The following is a 22,485-nucleotide window of genomic DNA, read 5'->3' on the forward strand; positions in this document are numbered from 1 at the left end:
TTGTTGGTTGATTGAAGGTTTGAAGTCGTCGGTCGAGGAGGTGGCGACAGTCACTCACTGTCGGCCGTCGCTGTTGCAGAAACTGGATGTTGGCGCGCCTTCTTCTCGACACTGTCACCAGGCGAAACGGGCTCTTGATGTGTGCCAGCTAATGCTTCCCGTCCGCGACACCGTGTCAGAAACTATCAAAGGAAGTCGAGTGCAATTACATGCTGCCAAACCCCGAAAGCGCGGCAAGTCGCGGGAGCGTGGCACAACACACATGCTCCATCGCCCTACTCCAGCCAGACTCCGCTCTGCCCGCGCTCCACGCGGCAGAGTTAACACTACCAAAGATCCTCAACGCTTTGGTTCTCCACACGACCTATCGATGTAATCGTTCGATAGCATAGTTTTCCCTAGGCAAGACCCAGCGTAAAATTATAAATAGTATTTACAAAACAAACCTATTATATATATATATATATATATATATATATATATATATATATATAGTAAAACAATTACAACATATAAAGGCACAGAAATGTCATATCTTCAGGTAACAGAATAAGGAAAAAAATCATAGTACAATAGATGGAAATAGGAGGATATGCATTTCCGGCGTTACAAACTGTCCATCCAGATTCAGATTCACCGCGCTTTCCTTAAATCGTTTGGATGATTCCGAGCAAGTCGTTGATGATATCGTCATCGACGACTCTGAAGTCTCTTCCCTTCTTATCAAGACCTCAGGTCACTGAGGTAACCGAGGTGTCTAAACAAAATTATAGCTACGAACAACTGAGGGTCCATAGAGGGTGTCTTTAGGATAAAGTTGAAAGGAGAGTCCAATGTTCGGTAACTTCATCCAGTGAAGCTACATATCGTCTAACAAGAAGAGGTCTCCAGGGTTGCGATTGCTTTTTTGAAGCCACCTGTACGATTGTGTAGGTCGGAGTTCTAGGTATCACACACTCTGTAGCCATTCACCGTGGTCGGCCCACCACTTGCCAGTAGGCCACACATTAGCAGCAAGTTTGAGTTTTTACACTCTGCAGTGTTGATGCCGCCCAGTGTCCTAATACTGTCAAATGCTTTGCGAGATTTTCTGTGAGTTCCTGTCCTCAGCCCGTTCCTTCATCCTCCCCTTAAACTTTCGTCGATAGTTTTGCTGCATCCCGCATACCACAATGAAATTATGTTGGATCACTTGAAATATGTTTATCTTATTGTAAAAATACGCTGCCTGTCAAAAGGAAGTGAAATACCGAGGAAGTTTGGAGGAAACGAAATGATACTTGACGGGTTGAGAGGGTGTGCGATGTTATAAAGACTATTACAAAATCGAGTCAAATTTACAAAGAACTTGGCAGAATGAGCTCACTTATAAGTATGAAGTTGCACCCCCTTCTACCTTGGATGTAGGCACTGATTTGTTTAAAACGGGCGTTGAAAGACTGTCGTATTCTGTCGTGAGCAACCTGGCCCACAACTGTCGTAATTGGTCCCTCATATTCTGGATACAGGTACTGGGATAGCGTTGATGTCCGAGACGTTCCCACATATGTTCAGTCGGGGTCAGATTAGGGACTTTGTTGGCCATGGGAGTACCTCAACATGTCGCAGACAGTACCCAGAGAGACATGTCGTGTAGCATTGTCATGCTGAAAAAGGACACGAGAGGCGGCACCTCAGGATGCACGATGCTCCTGAGGTGCCGTTATGCCGCTAGAGTTCGCTCAGTCATTGCCAGCCTTAACCCGAAATCATACCCAAGACCATGACGTTAGGATTAACACCATGTACCTCTCCAAAACATTAGAAGAATAGGACATCTCCCTGGGACGCCACCGTACTCGCCGACGACGGCCATCTGGGGTGATGAAGAACTACGACTCATCACCGTATATGTTGCAATACCAAACATCAGCATTCCATGGTTCCCCCTAGTCATGGGACGACAATTCCCTAGCCTGACTCCTCCTATTCTCCAACAAACTGTGCAGCATAACACGATGTTGCAGGGAGTCCATTACTTGTTCTCGGGTAGCCAGTGCTGATGTGAAGTGGCTATGGTGTGCTTGGTGCACAATGCGCGATACTCGCTTGTGGTGTTTAGACGTGGTCAATGGAAGCCTTGAAGACGAGTATGTCTGCCCTCAGGTTCCCATGAAGTCCAACACCGGGGCACTTTGAAATCTGAATGCCTCACAAATCTGGACACTGCACGATTCGACCAGTCGGCCAAATGGAGACCCGCAATGAGATTCCTTTCAAAGCCTGTCAAATACTGATAACGCTGTCTGACAGGAGTCCACCGTTTTATCTATCAGTTGCCAGTCAGATCATTTCTGTAACAGTTCGTTGTGTGTACGTGTACGAACTTACACTGACGCCCAACCTTGTCTTCTGGATGCTTCATTCGTTTGTATCAGGCAGTATGTATTCAAATTTTACTGCGGTGGACGCACTTATTTTTTATTTTTTGTGTCAGTGTTTTGTGTCATCCTCAAAATACCTATTCTGAGTTTTGTATTGGATATTACAGTATTTTATGAATGTGTGTGCGGGTGGCACGGGGTCAAGAGGGGGGGAGGAGAGGGGGGTGGTGAGGGGGGGAGGAGAGGGGGGCAGGAGAGAAGAAGTGACGGGACGATTGGTTGTGTGATTGATTAGTACGTTCAGATTTTCTGTAAATCTGGAACTTATACCCAGCTTACCTTCTTTCACCAAACCACTTGTTGCACACGATCAGCACGTAGAGATTATTTTTGCCTGTGTCTTATGGCACGAAATACGAAATTCAATTAAAATTTTATGGTAGACGTTAGTAGTTCAACAAGTTCTGTTTTGCTATCCCTATTCCAGATCGCCATTTTTATTTTACTTTCATCATTTGGTTGCCGTGTTTATATTAGTACTTGACTAATATAGATTGTAACAGGTCCAAAGACAGAAAAAAATAGTATTTAGAAAAGTTCCTGTTTCCAGTCTTATTAACTAATCAATTAATTAATTATATTAACTATAACCTTGGAACAAATAACAAACACTAAGCTGTGCCTTGAGTTAATGCATATATATCTCGCATAAGATGCGTTTATCGTACGGTATGCTGGGTACTATCTTCCTGCCCCGCCCGATCCATCCCCGCTTCCCTCCACCACTTCCACGTCTCCTTTTGTTGTAATATTCTTTCTCAAGCAGCTTCCATACTGATTACGTATTCATGCGCCGATCTAGTTAGAACTGTCTGTTCTGGAATCGAGTTTCCCTGGGCAGCTTCAGAATGCAGCGAATATCGCAAAGGAGGTACTACCCCAAACTGAAACTGCAAGTAACAATCACAAAAAAGACTATATACGTACTATTAAATGTTTCGTTGTTTCTGAGGAATTTAGCTACGCATGATGAAATGCTTCATATGTCTCTAAGTATATGGGACTTAACATCAGAGGTCATCAGTTCCATAGACGTCGAACTACATAAACCTAACTAACCTAAGGGCATCACACACATCCATGCCCGAGGCAGGATTCGAACCTGCGACCGTAGCAGCAGCGCGGTTCCGGACTGAAGCGCCTAGAATCGTTTAGCTCACAGCTACCAGCTAACGTCAAAGTAGAATGTTTCACTTTGTTCACGGGGCCACAACCAAGCCTCTACATCTATACTCCGCGAGCCACCTTACGGTGTGTGGCGGAGGGTACTTATTGTACCACTATCTGATCCCCCCTTCCCTGTTCCATTCACGAATTGTGCGTGGGAAGAACGACTGCTTGTAAGTCTCCGTATTTGCTCTAATTTCTCGGATCTTTTCGTTGTGATCATTACGCGAGATATATGTGGGCGGTAGTAATATGTTGCCCATCTCTTCCCGGAATGTGCTCTCTCGTAATTTCGATAATAAACCTCTCCGTATTGCGTAACGCCTTTCTTGAAGTGTCCGCCACTGGAGCTTGTTCAGCATCTCCGTAACGCTCTCGCGCTGACTAAATGTCCCCATGACGAATCGCGCTGCTTTTCGCTGGATCATGTCTCTCTATTCTATTAATCCAACCTGGTAAGGGTCCCATACTGATGAGCAATACTCAAGAATCGGACGAACAAGCGTTTTGTAAGCTACTTCTTTCGTCGATGAGTCACATTTTCTTAGAATTCTTCCTATTAATCTCAACCTGGCGCCTGCTTTTCCCACTATTTGTTTTATGTGATCATTCCACTTCAGATCGCTCCGGATAGTAACTCCTAAGTATTTTACGGTCGTTACCGCTTCCAATGATTTACCACCTATGGCATAATCGTACTGGAATGGATTTCTGCCCCTATGTATGCGCATTATATTACATTTATCTACGTTTAGGGAAAGCTGCCAGCTGTCGCACCATTCATTAATCCTCTGCAGGTCTTCCTGGAGTACGTACGAGTCTTCTGATGTTGCTACTTTCTTGTAGACAACCGTGTCATCTGCAAATAGCCTGCTTGCAACGCTTCATCAGTATCAAAATGAAGTCCCCGAAGGTGGTTTTTAAGTTTTGGGAGCAGATGAAAATCGGATGGGGCCAAGCCAGAATGATCGATGGCAGTGAACCCAAGGCTTCGGATTGTTGCGGATGTCGCAACACTCGTGTGTGGTATGGCATTGTCATGCTGAAGGACGGAGTGTTCCGTGTCTGGACGAAGTCTTCGAATTTGAAACTCGATTACAGCACGCAGTTTCTCACGCACCGATGTAAATATTCCAGAATTTGAATCGAGAACAGCTGCCAACGTGAGTAACGTAGAAGTAAGTATCCTCGGAGTAGTGAAGCAACTTCAATAACTAAATATAAGCAAGTCTTCTGGTCCAGACTGTATACCAATTAGGTTCCTTTCGGAGTATGCTCATGCATTAGCTCCATACATAACTATCATATGCAAACCGTTCGCTCGATGAAAGAGCCGTACCCAAAGCCTGGAAAGTTCCACAGGTCACACCAATATTCAAGAAAGGTGGTATGAGTAATCCACTAAATTACAGGCCATATCGTTAACGTCGACATGCAGCAGAATTTTGGAACATATATTGTGTTCGAACATTATGAATTACCTCGAAGAAAACTGTCTATTGACACACAGAAAACATGGGTTTAGAAAACATCGTTCTGTGAAACACAACTAGCTCTTCATTCACATGAAGTGTTGACTGCTATTGACAAGGGATTTCAGATCGATTCCGTATTTCTGGATTTCCGGAAGGCCTTTTGACACGTTACCACACAAGCGGCTCGTAGTGAAATTGCGTGCTTATGGAATATCGACTCAGTTATCTGACTGGATTTGTGATTTCCTGTCAGCGAGATCACAGTTCGTAGTAATTGACGGAAAAACATCGAGTAAAACAGAAGTGATTTGTGGCGTTCCCCAAGGTAGTGTTATAGGCCCTTTGCTGTTCCTTATCTATATAAACGATTTGGGAGACAATCTGAGCAGCCGTCTTCGGTTGTTTGCAGATAACGCTGTCTTTTATCGACTAATAAAGTCACCAGAAGATCAAAACAAACAGCAAAACGATTTAGAAAAGATGTCTGAAGGGTGGGAAAAGTGGCGGTTGACCCTAAATACCAAAAAGTGTGAGGTCATCCACATGCGCGCCAAAAGGAACTCGTTAAACTTCGGTTACACGATAAATCAGTCAAATCTAAAAGCCGTAAATTCAACTAAATGCCTAGGTATTACAATTACGAACAACTTAAATTTGAAGGAACACCTAGAAAATGTTGTGGGGAAGACTATCTAAAGACTGAGTTTTATTGGCAGGACACTTAGAAAATGTAACAGATCTACTAAGGAGACTGCCTACACTACGCTTGTCAATCCTCTTTTAGAATACTGCTCCGCGGTGTGGGACCATTACCGGATAGGACTGACGGAGTACATCGAAAAAGTTCAAAGAAGGGTAGCACGTTTTGTATTATTGCGAAATACGGGAGAGAATGTCACTACAATGATACAGGATTTGGGCTGGACATCATTAAAAGAAAGGCGTTTTTCGTTGCGACGGAATCTTCTCACGAAATTTCAATCACCAACTTTCTCCTCCGAATGCGAAAATATTTTGTTGACACCGACCTACATAGGGAGGAACGATCATCACGATAAAATTAGGGAAATCAGAGCTCGTACGGAAAGATATAGGTGTTCATTCTTTCCGCGCGCTATACGAGTTTGGAATAATAGAGAATTTTGAAGGTGGTTCGATGAACCCTCTGCCAGGCACTTAAATGTGATTTGCGGAGTATGCATGTAGATGTAGTTACGTTACACCCCGCCATTTTACACGCTATAATCCTGAGCCCTTTAGCGGCAGAGAGCTGCGAATATGTATACATGACGAATGAACATGTAGAATGTTCATAACGTTTGTTTTATTTAGAAAGCTTTAAGAATTTTCAGATAAAAAGTTCGAAGGCATTACTTTTCAGCTCGCCCTCTTAAATCATCCCCCCACGACTTCGCTCGCGATCAGCGTGTGCATGAAATTACCTACCTTAACCAATAAAGTTGCCGTGCAAGATGTGTATCTAAGTGCCGTAAAGCCCATTTTACACGATGCTTGCAGACGTAGAGGGTAGGAAAGTTACAGCCTGCGTATCTAAACGTTCGATTCCCTGTTGATCCTACGATATGTACCTGGGTTTTTACGTGGCTTTCATCCACGCCAACGCTCCGCTTAATACAAAAATTACGAACTTGAGAAACGCCTAGGTCGACAGCAAATTAAACCCTAATATTTATTTATTTATTTATTTATTTATTTATTTAATTATTTATTTCCTTGTTTCTCCCTTCACACCTTTCTTTCCCCCTTTCTTTCTGTCTTCCTTTTTATTCTTTCTTTCTCCTAGTTTCATTGTTTCCTTCTTCTGCTTGTTTCTTCCATTTATCTTATGTTTAGTACTTTCTTTCTTTTTCACGTTCTAACTTTTCTTTTTGTTCGTTGTCTCTCTTAATTTTTCCTTATTTTTCCTCTTCTTTTTTTTCTTTCGGTCACTTTCTCTTATTTTCTTCCTCTTTTATGCGTTATATTTCTTATTCTTCCTGTCTTTACTTTCTCTACTTTTCTCCCTTCTCATTTTCTCTGCTTTCCTACATCTCTCTCTCTCTTTACTTTCTTTACTTTTCTCCCTTCTCATTTTATTTACTTTCATATCTCTCTCTCTCTCTCTCTCTCTCTCTCTCTCTCTCTCTCTCTCTCTCTCTCTCTCTCTCTGTCCTTCCGTCGCGAGAAGCAGTACAGTACAGTACGTGTGGCAGGCAGCTTTGGGGCCTGCCTCGTGGCCCAGACCAGCTGACCGCCTGACCTTTGGAGATGCGGCAGCCGCGTTCCTGAGCGGACGCTTCCCGCAGGCCCTGGAGGCTGGAGGGGAGAGAAGCCACCGAGAAAGTGGCCCTCCCAGGCAGGATGGCCCGCATATTTAGACTCCAGCTCCGCGTGGTTACCCAACCTCCGCGGGAAAAGCAGCGGCAATAATGTGTGTTTCGCAATAGCTCCTTTGCTGCGAAGGAGTAGTCTAGCTCTCTGGAACCTGTGTGGAGTAAACAAATCCAAATTCCGCGTCAATCGCGCAGTAGATGAGGACATTTTCTATCGCTGGCATGTCGAGTTCCACCATGTGTGTTTCATAAATAGTCATAATTCCGTAATCTGGCGTGCAGTATTGGAGAAATCACATCTACGGGAGTGGCGCAGTGATTTGTATATTCGATTCGAATACCGGATGACCTAGGCCCAAATCCCTGTCCGACATCGTGATTCGAGTTTCCTACGATTTTCCTGAACAGGTTTAGGCGAATGCTTCTTTTGCTACCCAAATCCAAGGAACTAATGCTCAACTTTTAATGACCTGATGCGATGTACGACCTTCCCCTTCTCCTCTGTAAAAGATGCCGGAGGTTAACACAAATGGCATTAAGACATGCGGAAAAACTGCTAACACCTTGTGTAAAGTTGGTTAAACAATACTTGCGAAACAAGAAAAACTTAAAACGCAAAGTAGCCAAGATAACTCAAAATTTCTGCACCAAAAACTGGAGAAAGTTTCCGCCTTATGCAAGAAACCGTTTTACAGTTTCGTTTCTACCAAACTATGTTCCAGCAGTCCACGTGACGTCTTTAGTGGCAGTTTGTTTCTACTCAGTTAGGAAACCTCAAAGGTGTGGCGAAGCAACCAGTTGGACGAGCAAATATTTCGTTTGTTTTAATACTCGCTGTCCACGATCGCATATATAACGGTGGTAGCGCAGGTGGATATCAGCTCCGACCCACGAGATCAACCATCTTGCTGCATGGGCAACCGCCGAAGGGTTCTATTGCCGCTTAGTCATTATTTATTATTTCTTTGAAACACTGAAGTTTCGTTATCCACTTACTGTCGATGTCTGCTGAGAATGTTCACTTGTTTGTGTGATGATTTATGGACTCATGACACCTTTACAGTGCTATTATTGAACCACCTTACTCTGTTTCTCCATAGGAGGATCGTAATTAGACGTACCATGTTTCTTTAAGTCCAACTCACAACATATTACCATTTTGATTTGGTTCCAACCCTGGACATATTTTTGAAAGTACTTAAAAATCCTAACAGTTTACTAATACAAACTTTCTTTATTCAGTTGTATTTTTCGTTAGACAGCAGTATAAGAAATCACTTACCTTCGGTTTGTACTTTTTCAGACACCACAAAAGACACCAGACAACACTTGGAACAAATTTTGTGTTGGAGCTATACGTTGTTACTGTTATGTAATAATTGTTTTCCAAAGAGCACAACACATTGTCATATAAAATGGCGAAATAAGATTAACGATAATTGTCTCGATTTTGATACTAGGAGATGAATATTTTGGGTCATACAACTTTGTGACCAGTTCAGATGTGCAGTCTTATTTTTGAAAGCGAGTTCGTGTCTAGCTGTGTGGTATGACAATGTAGCCTCTTTAGCAGCACACTCCAAGTCACTGTTATTCCCATCATTGCTTGAAAAAAATCTATGTTTATTGAAGCAGTAATTTTAATACTACTCCTATGTTAATCTGTTTGCACATGGTCTTTGATATCGCCCTTTGCTTTACGCACAACAGAAAATTCTTCAGTTCATAGTGTGCAATAAACAAGTTCATTACACAGTTTCGACAATTTGTATTCCTGTTGCAGGTTAACGTTAAACACAAAATTTCTTTTGCCCATTGCTAAACGATGGAACAAGAAAATGAATAGAGATAAAATGATCGTAAACGTGTAGACGAGTTACTTCACACATGAAAATGAGCTAAATACTTTTGCACCTGTTGCGTTGCCAAATGAGGAAGTGGAACAAATACCCACGTCTCCGCATGTGCTCTTGTTCCGCAGTGGCATGAGAGAGGTAAGGCCTCAAGAGAATGTTTAAAACGCAACGTCGAACTCATAGGTCTAAAATTGAAACGAACCACACTAGTCGTAAAATTCTTAAATCTCAGACATTTTTCTAACCCCGGACAGCGCTAAAGAACCAGTACTGTCCGGACTAATACCGGAACTATAGTAAGCCTAATCGTAACACATGATTTCAAATGGCTCTGAGCACTATGGGACTTAACATCTGAGGTCATCAGTCCCCTACAACTTAGAACTACTTAAACCTAATTAACCATGCCCATGTCATGACTGCAGCTCCTAGAACCGCTCGGCCACTCCGGCCGGCGTAACACATGATTTCATTTCAGTTCTAAGTACGACTTGCCTCTCACTAAGGTTTGTAAAGCATCCTTACTGCCCTACATTTTTAAATGTGTATCTGATCATAGCCAAAAGATTGGGCTCCAATTAACCCTATCAATAGGAAAAGAAATCCAGTGTTTAACGTTAAGACGTTCTTGGAAAAATAGAAGCTCCTGTCAGACAATCGGCACGGATGTACGAAAAACTACTCTTGTAAACCACAGCTTGTCTTGATCGTGAACGACATGTTGCGAATGATAGAGGCGGGTGATGTCCGTTTTTCCAGATTTCCGTAAGTCAGTCCAAGCTCTACCATATTGTCGAGTACTAGTGAAGATACGGTCATACGGAGTATCTTCACAAATTTGCGACTGATTCAATGAATATTTGACTACTAGAACCAAGTACTTTACATTGGACGGCGAATATTTCACAGAAACGAAATCAAAATCGGGTATGCACCAAGAAAGCGTACGCAAGGAGCTAGAATATTTTCATTATGCGTGGTTTATCAGACAGACTCGGCGGCGCTTTTTGTTGCTCGCTCACGACGCAATTGTATACAGGGAAGTGTCGTCTTTGGACGATCGAAATGAATTGTAGAATCAGTGGAACGTAGTTTACACTTGGTGTAATGAGTAGCGGCACTCTTCAAAGATGGATTAATGTAATATTGTGTCTAGAGCAAATAGAATGAACCGAACAGTGTCTGGTTACAAGATTAATGATGAAGATCTTGAGCACATCGAATCATTTAAGTACCTGGGGGTAATACTGAGTAGTGAATTGGAAAGATACGATCGCGTCAAGTCAGTATTAGGCGAAGCGAATGGGTTAGGTTGGGTTGTTTGGGGGAAGAGACCAGACAGCGAGGTCATCGGTCTCATTAGGGAAGGACAGGGAAGGAAGTCGGCCGTGCCCTTTCAAAGGAACCATCCCGGCATTTGCCTGGAGCGATTGAGGGAAATCACGGAAAACCTAAATGAGGATGGCCGGACGCGAGATTGAACCGTTGTCCTCCCGAATGCGAGTCCAGTGTGCTAACCACTGCGCCACCTCGCTCGGTGAAGCGAATGGAAGATTGATTTGTCGGAAGGCTTCGGGGTACGTCCAGTTCACATGTAAAGAGAATCACATTGAAGACACTCATGCGACCAATTATACAGGATTGCTTCAGGTTTCGGAGTGCTTATAAACTAGGCACGGGAACAGAGATCAAACAAATTCAGATATGCATTGATAACTGGTTGGTGTATTCCGTGTGAAAGTGCAACAGACATGCTCGACAGATCCGAGGTCGGTTTTACAGGGAGTACTCTTCTGTTTAGGCCCCTTGCTTAGCTTGCATTTATCGTGAACCTGTCGTCCAGTGGAAGTCTCGAGCGACTGGAAAGAGCGCAGGTCACTCCTGTATATAAAAAGAGTGGTGGTGGTGGTGGTGGTGGTGGTGGTGGTGGTGGTGGTGGTGATGGTGATGATGAAGTCCCATACTCCGTGACTGAGCGTAGGGGAACGATGCGGGAGACCCGCAACGCTGTACCAGGCAAGGTCCTAGTGGAGGTGGTTTGCCATTGCCTTCCTCCGACCGTAATGTGGATGAATGATGATGATGAAGACGACACAACACCCAGTCATCTCGAGGCAGGAAAAATCCCTGACCCCGCCGGGAATCGAACCCGGGACCCCGTGCTCGGGAAGCGAGAACGCTATCGCGAGACTATTTTTCACAAACCATAAAAAGAGTAGGAGAACGGAACCGCAAAATTACAGATCAATGTCTTTAAAACAGGTTTGCTGCAGAATTCTTAAACGTATTCTCAGTTCGAATATAATAAATTTGGTTGAGACTGAGGAGCTTATGTTCAGGAATCAGTGCGGATTTGGAAAGCATCACTCGTGCGAAACACGACTTGCCCTTTCTCAGATGATATCCTACGAACAATGGATGAATGGCAACAGGTAGAGTCCATATTCTTAGTTTTACGGAAAGCAATTGAGACCGAGCCCCACTAAAGATTTTTGATGAAGGTTTGAGCATACGGTTTAGGTTCCCAGGTATGTGAGTGGCTCGAAGCCTTTTTAAGTAATAGAACCCAGGACGTGGTCCTCGATGGCGAGTGTTCATCAGAGATAAGGGTATCGTCAGGAGTGACCAGTGGTGGTGTGGTAGGACTGCTTTTGTTCTCTATATAGATAAATGATCTGAAGGAAAGGGCTGTTTGCTGATGAAGCTGTAGTGTACTAGAAGGCGTAGGAGTTGAGTAACTGTAGGAGGTTGCAAGATGACTTACACAAAATTTCTAGTTGGTGTGATGAGTGGCAGCTAGCTCTAAGTGTAAAAAAAGGTAACTTAATGCAAATGGGTAAGAAGAACAAACAATATAGCAATAGCAGTGAGCTGCTTTTCACAGTCACGTCCTTTAAATGTCTGGGCGTAGCGTTGCAAAGCGATATTAAATGGAACAAGGGTGTAAGGACTGTGGTAGGGAAGACGACTGGTCGACTACAGTTTATTGGGAGAATTTTTAGAGAAGTGTGGTTCATCCATAGAGGAGACCGCATGTAGGGCGCTATTCTTGAGTACTGCTGAAGTGTTGGGGATCCGCACATAGTCGGATTAAAGGAAGACATCGATGCAGTTCAGAGGTGGGGATGCTTGGTTCGAACAATACGAAAGTATTATGGAGATGCTTTGGCAACTCATGTGGGAATCACTGGACGGAACTCGACTTCATTCCGAGGAACGCTATTGAGAAAAAATTGAACTTGCCTGAAGAACGACTGATGATGACGTAGATATCGCGTAAGGACCACGACGATAACGTAAGAGAAATTAAGGCTCGTACAGAGGTATAGAGGCTGTCGTTTTTCTCTAGCTCTATTTGCGAATGGAGCAGGGCAGGAAGTGTCTAGTACCCTCGGAATGCACCCTACCGTGGCTAGCGGAGTACATATGTTGCTGTAGAATTTAAACTGGGATTCTGGGAAGGTAGTTATTGCGAAACACATTTGGATGATTTTAGGGAAGCTGTATTGGAAGAAGACTGTGCGGCCATTATACTGTCACCATCATATGTCTCGCGTAGAGATGATGAGGACAAAATAAGGAGTTAGGGGTCATACGGGGGCATCCGAATGAAATAGGAAAGAAAATCGATTATACTGCTACGATTTAGCCACTGCCATGCTCTGCGAAGTATTTTATGTAGGTGGTGTCTGTTCCCACTCCTAGTGGGACTGGACCAGTGGCAGAGCACAGTTTGGCTGCTGCCCCGCCCGAACGGCGGCTGCATCCTCAAACAGCCTGTGTCCGTGTAGCGCTTTGCCGCAGGTAGTTGGGACCCGGTGGCTGCAGTGTCGCCGTCCGCTGGTAGTCTCGAGCACAAAGCCGAGTGTAAGTTCGTACAGTATGTGGCCCTGGACGGCTGACCCGCCCGAAGCGCGGGTCTGCAGCATACCCGATACATTCCGTCCGCAGGGGCCCAGAGGAATGCTAGCCACGCCGCGAGCAAAGTCGGAGCGGTGGGCCGTACTACGAGCTTGGCAGGCGCGCTCAGACTGTGGCATGAACGATCCCTGTACTGGGACATTCTGCCTCAATAGCAGCGCGTCCTGCTAAACCAATAAACGCCTTTGTCCCTGTATCCCTCCTCGGCTAATTTTCACATAACGATCTAGTAATCTGGTGAACGGACTCGGTAAATTCCTCTTCGAAAGGAAGAAAATGAAATGAAGATCCAAATTGAAAACTGAGTTTTTATTTTTATTTTTTCTCCGTTCAACATAATTTTTTCTAGGAATACGATTGTCCAGACAATTGGTTCCCAATCTTTCTGAAAAGGAATGAAATCTCCGCAAATACCACCAAAAATGGATAAGGGCCGTAATGGGCTGTGGAGAAACTGTCGTGTAACAGGAGCAACGATTCAGTAAAAATTGGACTAAATAAGAAACTATACTTGTTTAAACACATGAGTTTTTGTAACGTTTTTTATTAAACCGAGCAGTAGTAAGTTAACAAGAGGCCTCATACTACTCATCTGTGTCTACAGCTTGTGGGAGTCCATCATTTTTGTAGACATCGGACAGCGGCTGACAATATAAGTAATGGAAATGGAACACCAAATCCCTATTTTCCAACTATTTATTATGCAGACTACTAGTTCCAGCGCGACATTTGCGTCATTTTCAGGTCCTATTTAAAAAAAAAAAAAAAAAAAAAAAAAAAAAAAAAAAAAAACTTAAATAGTAACAATGCCTGTGTCTTACAATTTGATTGATGTGAAAAATAAGATATCACAACTACTTTAACATCATAAAAGGAAGAAAACGCAACCAAGGTACCTTATGAGTTTACATATCAATATATGGGAACGCTTTATATGATATGACTTTTTTGGAAGAACTTGAGTCATAAATGGATAAAAGTTCATGAACATAAAAGCACGCAGTGGAATAATGTTTCATAGTAATCATACATGTGGTCATTACCATATGTGAAAAAGCTGCTACCTTCGATGGCAACTAATAAGTGTTTCTATTTTCATGTACTTTTGTCTATTTTGTGATTCAAGTTTCTATTAAAAGAAAGAGTATGTACACCCGAAGTGCACCTTGGTTGCCTTTTGTTACTTTTATGATGTTATATATATGACATGAAGATGACACAAATGTGGTGTTCCATTTCCAGTACCCATTTGCACCCTAGCTCTTTCTTATAATTGGTGTTGGCCACTCCTCATTGTAAGCCATAGTTAAAGTTCGTTTGATTCGTCGCCTTTGATTTTTTACATTTTTTTCATTGCTATCATAATCTAAAATGTTCATACAAACATACAAGCTGAAATTTAAAGACCGTTCGTTTAGTGTATTCATTGGTGATACTGCTTCTGATGTCTACCCTGTAACCTCCATAGTTAACACAAGGCCGACAGTGTTACACGCTCTGTATATGTGAAAGCAATCCTTGGACTGAATTCATCGTAAGAGTTCTCTTGGACAAACGCCTTCTTATCAAGAAACGTACAACAGGGGTAGCGAACAAAACAAACAGTGTGTTCGCTGCCTTATATCCCTTAACAAACAGAACATCACATCATCTACAAGTAGAAAAATCAGTCTCCGACTTTACAAGTCGATAATATAATCAGTGATGGATGCTTTCCCACATATGGGGACATGCTGCGTCCATACATATTGTCAAAATTCAGGTTGACCGAAATGAAACGTTGAGAATAATGTTAATTGCTCCACGACTTGTTAGAAACTCAACAAATCGCCATGATACGAACTTTAACTGTTTCAAAACGGTTTCACTCTATATCTGAACGCATCACACCGAACTTCCTTAGTCAACCAACACTTTAATTCCACAATTATCCTTTTATGGTACGCATGACCACTACAAAAATACAGTTAAAAATTATTGTGAATAACATTTTGTAATGTTGTAAAGTTTAATATTGTGAATTTATTCATAGTGTTTTGGCCCTTTTTATAACAACAATGAATGTTATTTAATATTTACATGTAAGAATCCTTGTAATATTATCATTATTTACAAATTAATTATGAACTAGTCATTATAACAAAATGGTTCAAATGGCTCTGAGCACTATGGTACTTAACTTCTGAGGTCATCAGTGCCCTAGAACTTACAACTACTTAAACCTAACTAACCTAAGGACATCACACACATCCATGCCCGAGGCAGGATCCGAACCTGCGACCGTAGCGGTCGCGCGGTTCCAGACTGTAGCGCCTAGAACCGCTCGGCCACCTCGGCCGGCCATTATAATACAAAACTCTAATCCATGTTTATGAATTCATCTGCACCTTGTTATGTCATGGGGTTTTTATTTCCTCTTTTGCCCTACTATGGTGATGTTATGCTAGTTATAGAAAAGTTTAAGTAGTGGGGAGTAAGGACCCTGGAGTCGAAACGTTATAATATCAAAAAAAAGCAAAAGATACATGGAAGATTTGACGGCTCAAACCGGTCTCCTTAGGACTTTTTCGATAACAATAATTTTATCTTGTGACTCTTCCATTAATCTGCTATTCCATGAAGTTGCGAAAGTTTTTTTTCTGTGCCTAAAAGTAACTGCAAGCCGTCCAACGAACGTGAGTATATGACAAATTACTTAACAACCTAGTACGCACCAAAACCGTATCCACAACACTACCGCAATTCCAACTGCATAACACTGACGTTTTTGTGTTTGTTTACTAACAGCCACTCATGCAGTTGCAGAACATCATGATCCATATTTTACAATATTTATGAGTGTTCTATTTTAGCATGTTTTAAAATCAAAGAACCCAATGATGAAGGTGATGTTGTCACTGAAAGTAGTTTGGGAATAAATAAATAAATAAATAAATACCAAAAGCGTATTGCATCAAGGCGGACCCACAATCCCATATTGTTGTTTTGTTCTGTTCCAACAAAATATACTTTCTGTGCGCTGTCATTTCGGAGCTCAAGAAATAGTACATATTCTCTAGTCTGACACTTCGAAAATATTTAGTACAAAGGATGAACCCCGTTCACGTGAACGATGAACAATTTTGTCTTTTCAACCATGATACCCTGTAAAGTCAATATGGGATACGTTGTCATTCCCCAGCACTGAGTGGTTTAGTTCTTAAAGAGGATGTCTTTGATATCTGTCAAGTAATTCGTCTGCTATAAGTAGTCCTGTAAAGTGTCTCATATAAAAATTTAAAAAACCGACATGGTTTATAGGAGTCGAGGGGCATGAAAGGGAAGCAGTGGTTGGGAAAGGAGTGAGACAGGGTTGTAGCCTCCTCCCGATGTTATTCAATCTGTATATTGAGCAAGCAGTAAAGGAAACAAAAGAAAAATTTGGAGTAGGTATTAAAATTCATGGAGAAGAAGTAAAAACTTTGAGGTTCGCCGATGACATTGTAATTCTGTCAGAGACAGCAAAGGACTTGGAAGAGCAGTTGAACGGAATGGACAGTGTCTTGAAAGGAGGATATAAGATGAACATCAACAAAAGCAAAACGAGGATAATGGAATGTAGTCAAATTAAATCGGGTGATGCTGAGGGAATTAAATTAGGAAATGAGACACTTAAAGTAGTAAAGGAGTTTTGCTATTTAGGAAGTAAAATAACTGATGATGGTCGAAGTAGAGAGGATATAAAATGTAGACTGGCAATGGCAAGGAAATCGCTTCTGAAGAAGAGAAATTTGTTAACATCGAGTATAGATTTAAGTGTCAGGAAGTCGTTTCTGAAAGTATTTGTATGGAGTGTAGCCATGTATGGAAGTGAAACATGGACGATAACTAGTTCGGACAAGAAGAGAATAGAATCTTTCGAAATGTGGTGCTACAGAAGAATGCTGAAGATAAGGTGGGTAGATCACGTAACTAATGAGGAGGTATTGAATAGGATTGGGGAGAAGAGAAGTTTGTGGCACAACTTGACTAGAAGAAGGGATCGGTTGGTAGGACATGTTTTGAGGAATCAAGGGATCACAAATTTAGCATTGGAGGGCAGCGTGGAGGGTAAAAATCGTAGAGGGAGACCAAGAGATGTATACACCAAGCAGATTCAGAAGGATGTAGGTTGCAGTAGGTACTGGGAGATGAAGAAGCTTGCACAGGATAGAGTAGCATGGAGAGCTGCATCAAACCAGTCTCAGGACTGAAGACCACAACAACAACATGGTTTTATACAAATGTAAGAGACTGTTATGCAAAGAGACTACAGCAAGGCTCTAATTTTGCTGTGTCAGCACCCTTTGGCCAGAATGACGGTTAATTTTGCAAGAAAGGTGTTCAAGAATAACGGCGTATATATGTGCCAGCATACTCCAGTTTTCGCGTTACACTGATTGCCATTTAAAAAGTGTATTGCTTCAGTTAAAAAGTTATTAATTATTTAGTTTATCTTGGCGGAAGAAATGTTAAGGCTATAGACTGGTATTGGGACCTGCATTCTATAATTTGCTGGAATGAACAGTTTATTGTGTGTCAACGTTCCCTGGGACATTTGTATAGGAGTTGAGAGAGAGAGAGAGAGAGAGAGAGAGAGAGAGAGAGGAGGAGGAACACAAAATATAGAGCAGTTATTGTATATAGCTTTCATTAAATAATAAAGACAAGCAGTTCATGTTCGTTTATACCGTCAGAAAATATTCATTTGTTGTTCATAGCCGGCCGCGGTGGTCTAGCGGTTCTGGCGCTGCAGTCCAGAACCGCGGGACTGCTACGGTCGCAGGTTCGAATCCTGCCTCGGGCATGGGTGTGTGTGATGTCCTTAGGTTAGTTAGGTTTAAGTAGTTCTAAGTTCTAGGGGACTTATGACCTAAGATGTTGAGTCCCATAGTGCTCAGAGCCATTTGAACCATTTTTTGTTGTTCATAGCACTGTGGCGCTGTAAGTGCAGCACATGAATTTGACGATCCGTTCTTTGTTCCAGGTCCGCAGCCCGTGTGTTCAACGTAAACCTTGCATAGCTGCTGTGATAACAACGATCTCCAGACGCATTTCAGGTAAAGACTTTCCAAATTGGCTACCAATTACTATTAAATAAACAACTAGCCATTAATATTGCGACGCCATGAGTATGGCCTGCAACAAATTCAGCTACATCTTTGCAACATGTGAAATACAAAACTCGAAATAAGAATATGCAAAATATCTTTCTGCACGTTGTACAAGCTGTCTTGTGTAGATAAAGCCAATCGAACAAACTCATTCCTCAGATATAGCGCACTTGCATTAACATAATATCGAATATTATAGAATATACGTCTATGAAACTAATTAGAAAGTATCAGAATGTATTAAAAAAGCGAGGGGTAGTAGGATTCAGTGAGACATGAACCACCTACATGTCACCTAATACCTCACAAATCCGCGTCTCTACTCATTACGCTACACTGACCATGAAGAATTTGCGCCCATACTTTACATTTTACCCCTGAAAGTTTTAAGTAAAGTAAATTCGTATGTTTGCTTCTAAAGTCCCGTGTCATACATTTACATTCATGGCTTGCACTACACATCTTAAGTAATGACTAATGCAGTATGGCGGCTTAAACCATTTTAAACCTCATCTGCGAAGATGGTCAAAGACCGTATCCAGTAGATATTTGGGTTTAAAATAAAAGCAGCTGATGGTTCACATATGCATTTTATACATACATCATTGCGACTGATTGCTGTACCGTTTACTAAATACAATGAATACAATCACAGAGAAGAACTTTCCGTATGGCCGGCCGCTGTGACCGACCAGTTCTAGGCCCTTCAGTCCGGAACCGCACTGCTGGTGCATGGTTATCGGAATTATTTGTCTGATTAAGCGCTGATGGTGGTGGTGGTTAGTGTTTAACGTCCCGTCGACAACGGGGTCATTAGAGACGGAGCGCAAGCTCGGGTTAGGGAAGGATTGGGAAGGAAATCGGCCGTGCCCTTTCAAAGGAACCATCCCGGCATTTGCCTGAAACGATTTAGGGAAATCACGGAAAACCTAAATCAGGATGGCCGGAGACGGGATTGAACCGTCGTCCTCCCGAATGCGAGTCCAGTGTGCTAACCACTGCGCCACCTCGCTCGGTGGTGATCAAGCGCTGAATTAGTTTACACGCATAGTTTTCGAATTTCATTCGTACCACATTCCAATGTATATTACTCGTCTTTTGCAACCCTTTTGGTTTTAAATAAACGTTTTTCATATAATTGTCTTAAGTATGTTCAGTAATCCACAGAAAGCGATTATAATAATAATTTAACTATTAATATTTTTACTCATATCAAAAACTTTAGTACATATTATTGATAGTAGGCAACAATATTTATTTTATAGTTACTTATGAGCCTGCTTTCGGGTTTATAGGTCATCTTCAGACAACTTAAGACTAAACAGGTGGTTCACACGATACCATCAAGAGTTCATAACTGTACGAAAGTTGTTTTACCAAAGATGTGTGACGTTTTATGAGTGTTTGCGTATGCATAAAAACATGCGTTGTGATACCCACCAGGGAATAACTTCCATGGTTGGTTGATTTGGGAGAGTGAGGCCAAACAGCGAAGTCATCGGTCTCATCGGATTAGGTAAAGATGGGGAAGTAAGTCTGCTGTGCCCTTTCAAAGGAACCATTCCGGCATTCGCCTGAAGCTATTTAGGGAAATCACGGAAAACCTAAATCAGAATGGTCGGATGTGGGTGTTGAATCGTCTGCGTCCCGAATGCGAGTAGTCCCATGGTTCTAGAGGTAGCTGCAGAGATGAAAACTCCAGGGGAAGTTAGATATTATCCAACAAATAATTCAGGACGTTTGAGTTAGTTAATGTTCCACGGGTCATTTGAACGTATGTTTCATCGAAATGATGTGAAATGAGTTCCTTTACGGGATATTTATACATGATTCTTGTTAACTTTAATGAACACTTGTTTACTTCTACTCAAGCAACTACAATTGATATTTTTTTTTTTCCCCGTTGCTACCAGTTTGCAAGTAGAATTTCGTAAGTGGAATCGATGTAGATGTCCAGCAGAAATGATTCCAAATTGGGTTTAACAAGTGCTTCGCTACCTGTCAGACATTTTATGCTTTTGGGCAAATCATCACAAATTTTTGTTGCTGTTTATTGAATTTGGGATGATAAAGGTTATCCCCCCCCCCCCTAGTGCTGTAGATATGTACATCACTGTTCTTCTCAAATTGTGGTGGATTATTTATGACGAATTTCATTAGCGAATGTGTGTGTAGGGGGATGCAAAAGTTGAGCAGGTCAACACAATGAAGGAAGTTGTGGCGGCCGGAGTGGGCGTGCGGTTCTAGGCGCTGCAGTCTGGAGCCGGGCGACCGCTACGATCGCAGGTTCGAATCCTGCCTCGGGCATGGATGTGTGTGATGTCCTTAGGTTAGTTAGGTTTAATTAGTTCTAAGTTCTAGGCGACTGATGACCTCAGAATTTAAGTCGCATAGTGCTCAGAGCCATTTTGAAGTTGTGGCGGTCGCATCGGTCAGACGACTGATGACTGCATAAATAAATAATTAAATAAGTAAATGAAGTAGATTGTGAACATACTTTTATGTCTCCAGTATTTTATGTGTTGTACGTTGGCTCTCTTGTATGCAACTCTGAACACAAACTTTCGGAAGAAGTACCATACATTTAAGGAAGGAGACACAACCGTGCTCATCTACATCGTTTACGTATAGTTAAAGGGAATGCAACTATGGTTCTAGAATGAGACACTACATATGTAAGTTCTAAATAATCAGGTAATAAATATAGTGACTTTGTTTTGTTGAGCACTGAAGGTGCCTTAAGCAAATAGATCAAATGTTCTGATTAATTAAAAACAAAAATAAAATTCGGTTCCAAAAAGCCATAGTAGTTCTTTTTATCTACATAATCATAGATTAGTTTCACGTTCGTACTAAAATACGGTCACGTGCGCAACTGTGAGAGGTTGCTATTGTAATCACTGCAACTGATTAGCATCTGTATGCTGATTGGGTGTTGGCTGCTGCTGCATGTGTTTCTTGATCTCCCTATTATCTACGCACACGTGGCTGCTCGCTCACTGCTTGTCATTCTCTAGCCTGGACACTCCACTTTGACCTGCATTATAATACTTGGTACGTAACTTTGTTTTTCTGATCCTATAAAATTCACGTTCACAAAAGGAAGCCGTTTTACCATTTCCATCATTTTCATTATAGCTAACTGAAAGTCGACAATTCTGTTTCAGCTAGTAGTTGTGTGTTTCTATTTTCATTAAACTCTCAATAACGATATTCTAAGTTATTAGAATAAAATGGTAATTGATACATGATTTCCAGTAAGCCGTTAATTTCTTTGAGCAAGTAATGTTTCAGCACTGCTGTGGCATCTTGGTTTATGCACTTCCTCTTTACATTACATTTGTTTCTTTTTCTGTATATCCTTTCCAATGACAGTCTTATTGTGAATGAAGTATTCCATGGCTCTTCCAGCGAACCTGCTCTTAACCTTAAGCGGTGGTTTTTTACGGGTTCTAGATTTTTCGACATCTTTTTTGGACCTGTTGTATTTTTGGCAATATTTTATTCCTACTTGTTCAGTTTCTAACTGTTACTTGAAGGTAGTTTTCATGCTATCTCACGGCACTTGGCGTTATTACTGCTAAATTTCAATGCAGTGTAGTCAAAATCGCTTTGAAATGAGTAACAGCTGAAAAGCGCGAACAGTTAAGAGAAAAACGTTGGGTAGTGAATATCTTATAAACGATGTTTCAAAATTATTCGTTCGATGTTACAAGATTACAGCTTGCACATAAACGGAGGGCCGGCCGCGGTGGTCTCGCGGTTAAGGCGCTCAGTCCGGAACCGCGCGACTGCTACGGTCGCAGGTTCGAATCCTGCCTTGGGCATGGATGTGTGTGATGTCCTTAGGTTAGTTAGGTTTAAGTAGTTCTAAGTTCTAGGGGACTGATGACCACAGATGTTAAGTCCCATAGTGCTCAGACCCATTTGAACCATAACCGGAGGTAGGAACATACGGTAAATTTTATCGTAGGCGTAGCCCTACAAAGTTTTTGTTTTCAAAACAACAATTCGATTTTGCATACCAGTATCTTGATAATGTTGGAATACTTATTATGATCACGTTTAGTATCAAAGGTGTTATTTACATTTCACAAGGGTTCAGCACGCCATCCAACTGACGCACGACGTTTAAACAAACTCGTCTCCTACTTTTTAAATCATTGCATTCACTGCTG

At 42.0% G+C, this 22,485-nt stretch overlaps 1 protein-coding gene across 3 annotated transcripts in view; it reads left to right on the forward strand.

The window, feature by feature from the left end:
* Positions 1–22,485, forward strand: part of LOC126253261 (putative polypeptide N-acetylgalactosaminyltransferase 9) — a 598,235-nt gene that overhangs the window by 69,616 nt on the left and 506,134 nt on the right. For all 3 annotated transcript variants that reach the window (XM_049954469.1, XM_049954467.1, XM_049954468.1), the window contains exon 2: positions 18,181–18,253. The gene's annotated coding sequence lies outside the window, so the exon portion shown is untranslated. The remainder of the gene's footprint in view (positions 1–18,180; positions 18,254–22,485) is intronic.

The sequence above is a fragment of the Schistocerca nitens genome, chromosome 4, assembly GCF_023898315.1.
Source record: "Schistocerca nitens isolate TAMUIC-IGC-003100 chromosome 4, iqSchNite1.1, whole genome shotgun sequence".
Taxonomy (NCBI): domain Eukaryota; kingdom Metazoa; phylum Arthropoda; class Insecta; order Orthoptera; family Acrididae; genus Schistocerca; species Schistocerca nitens.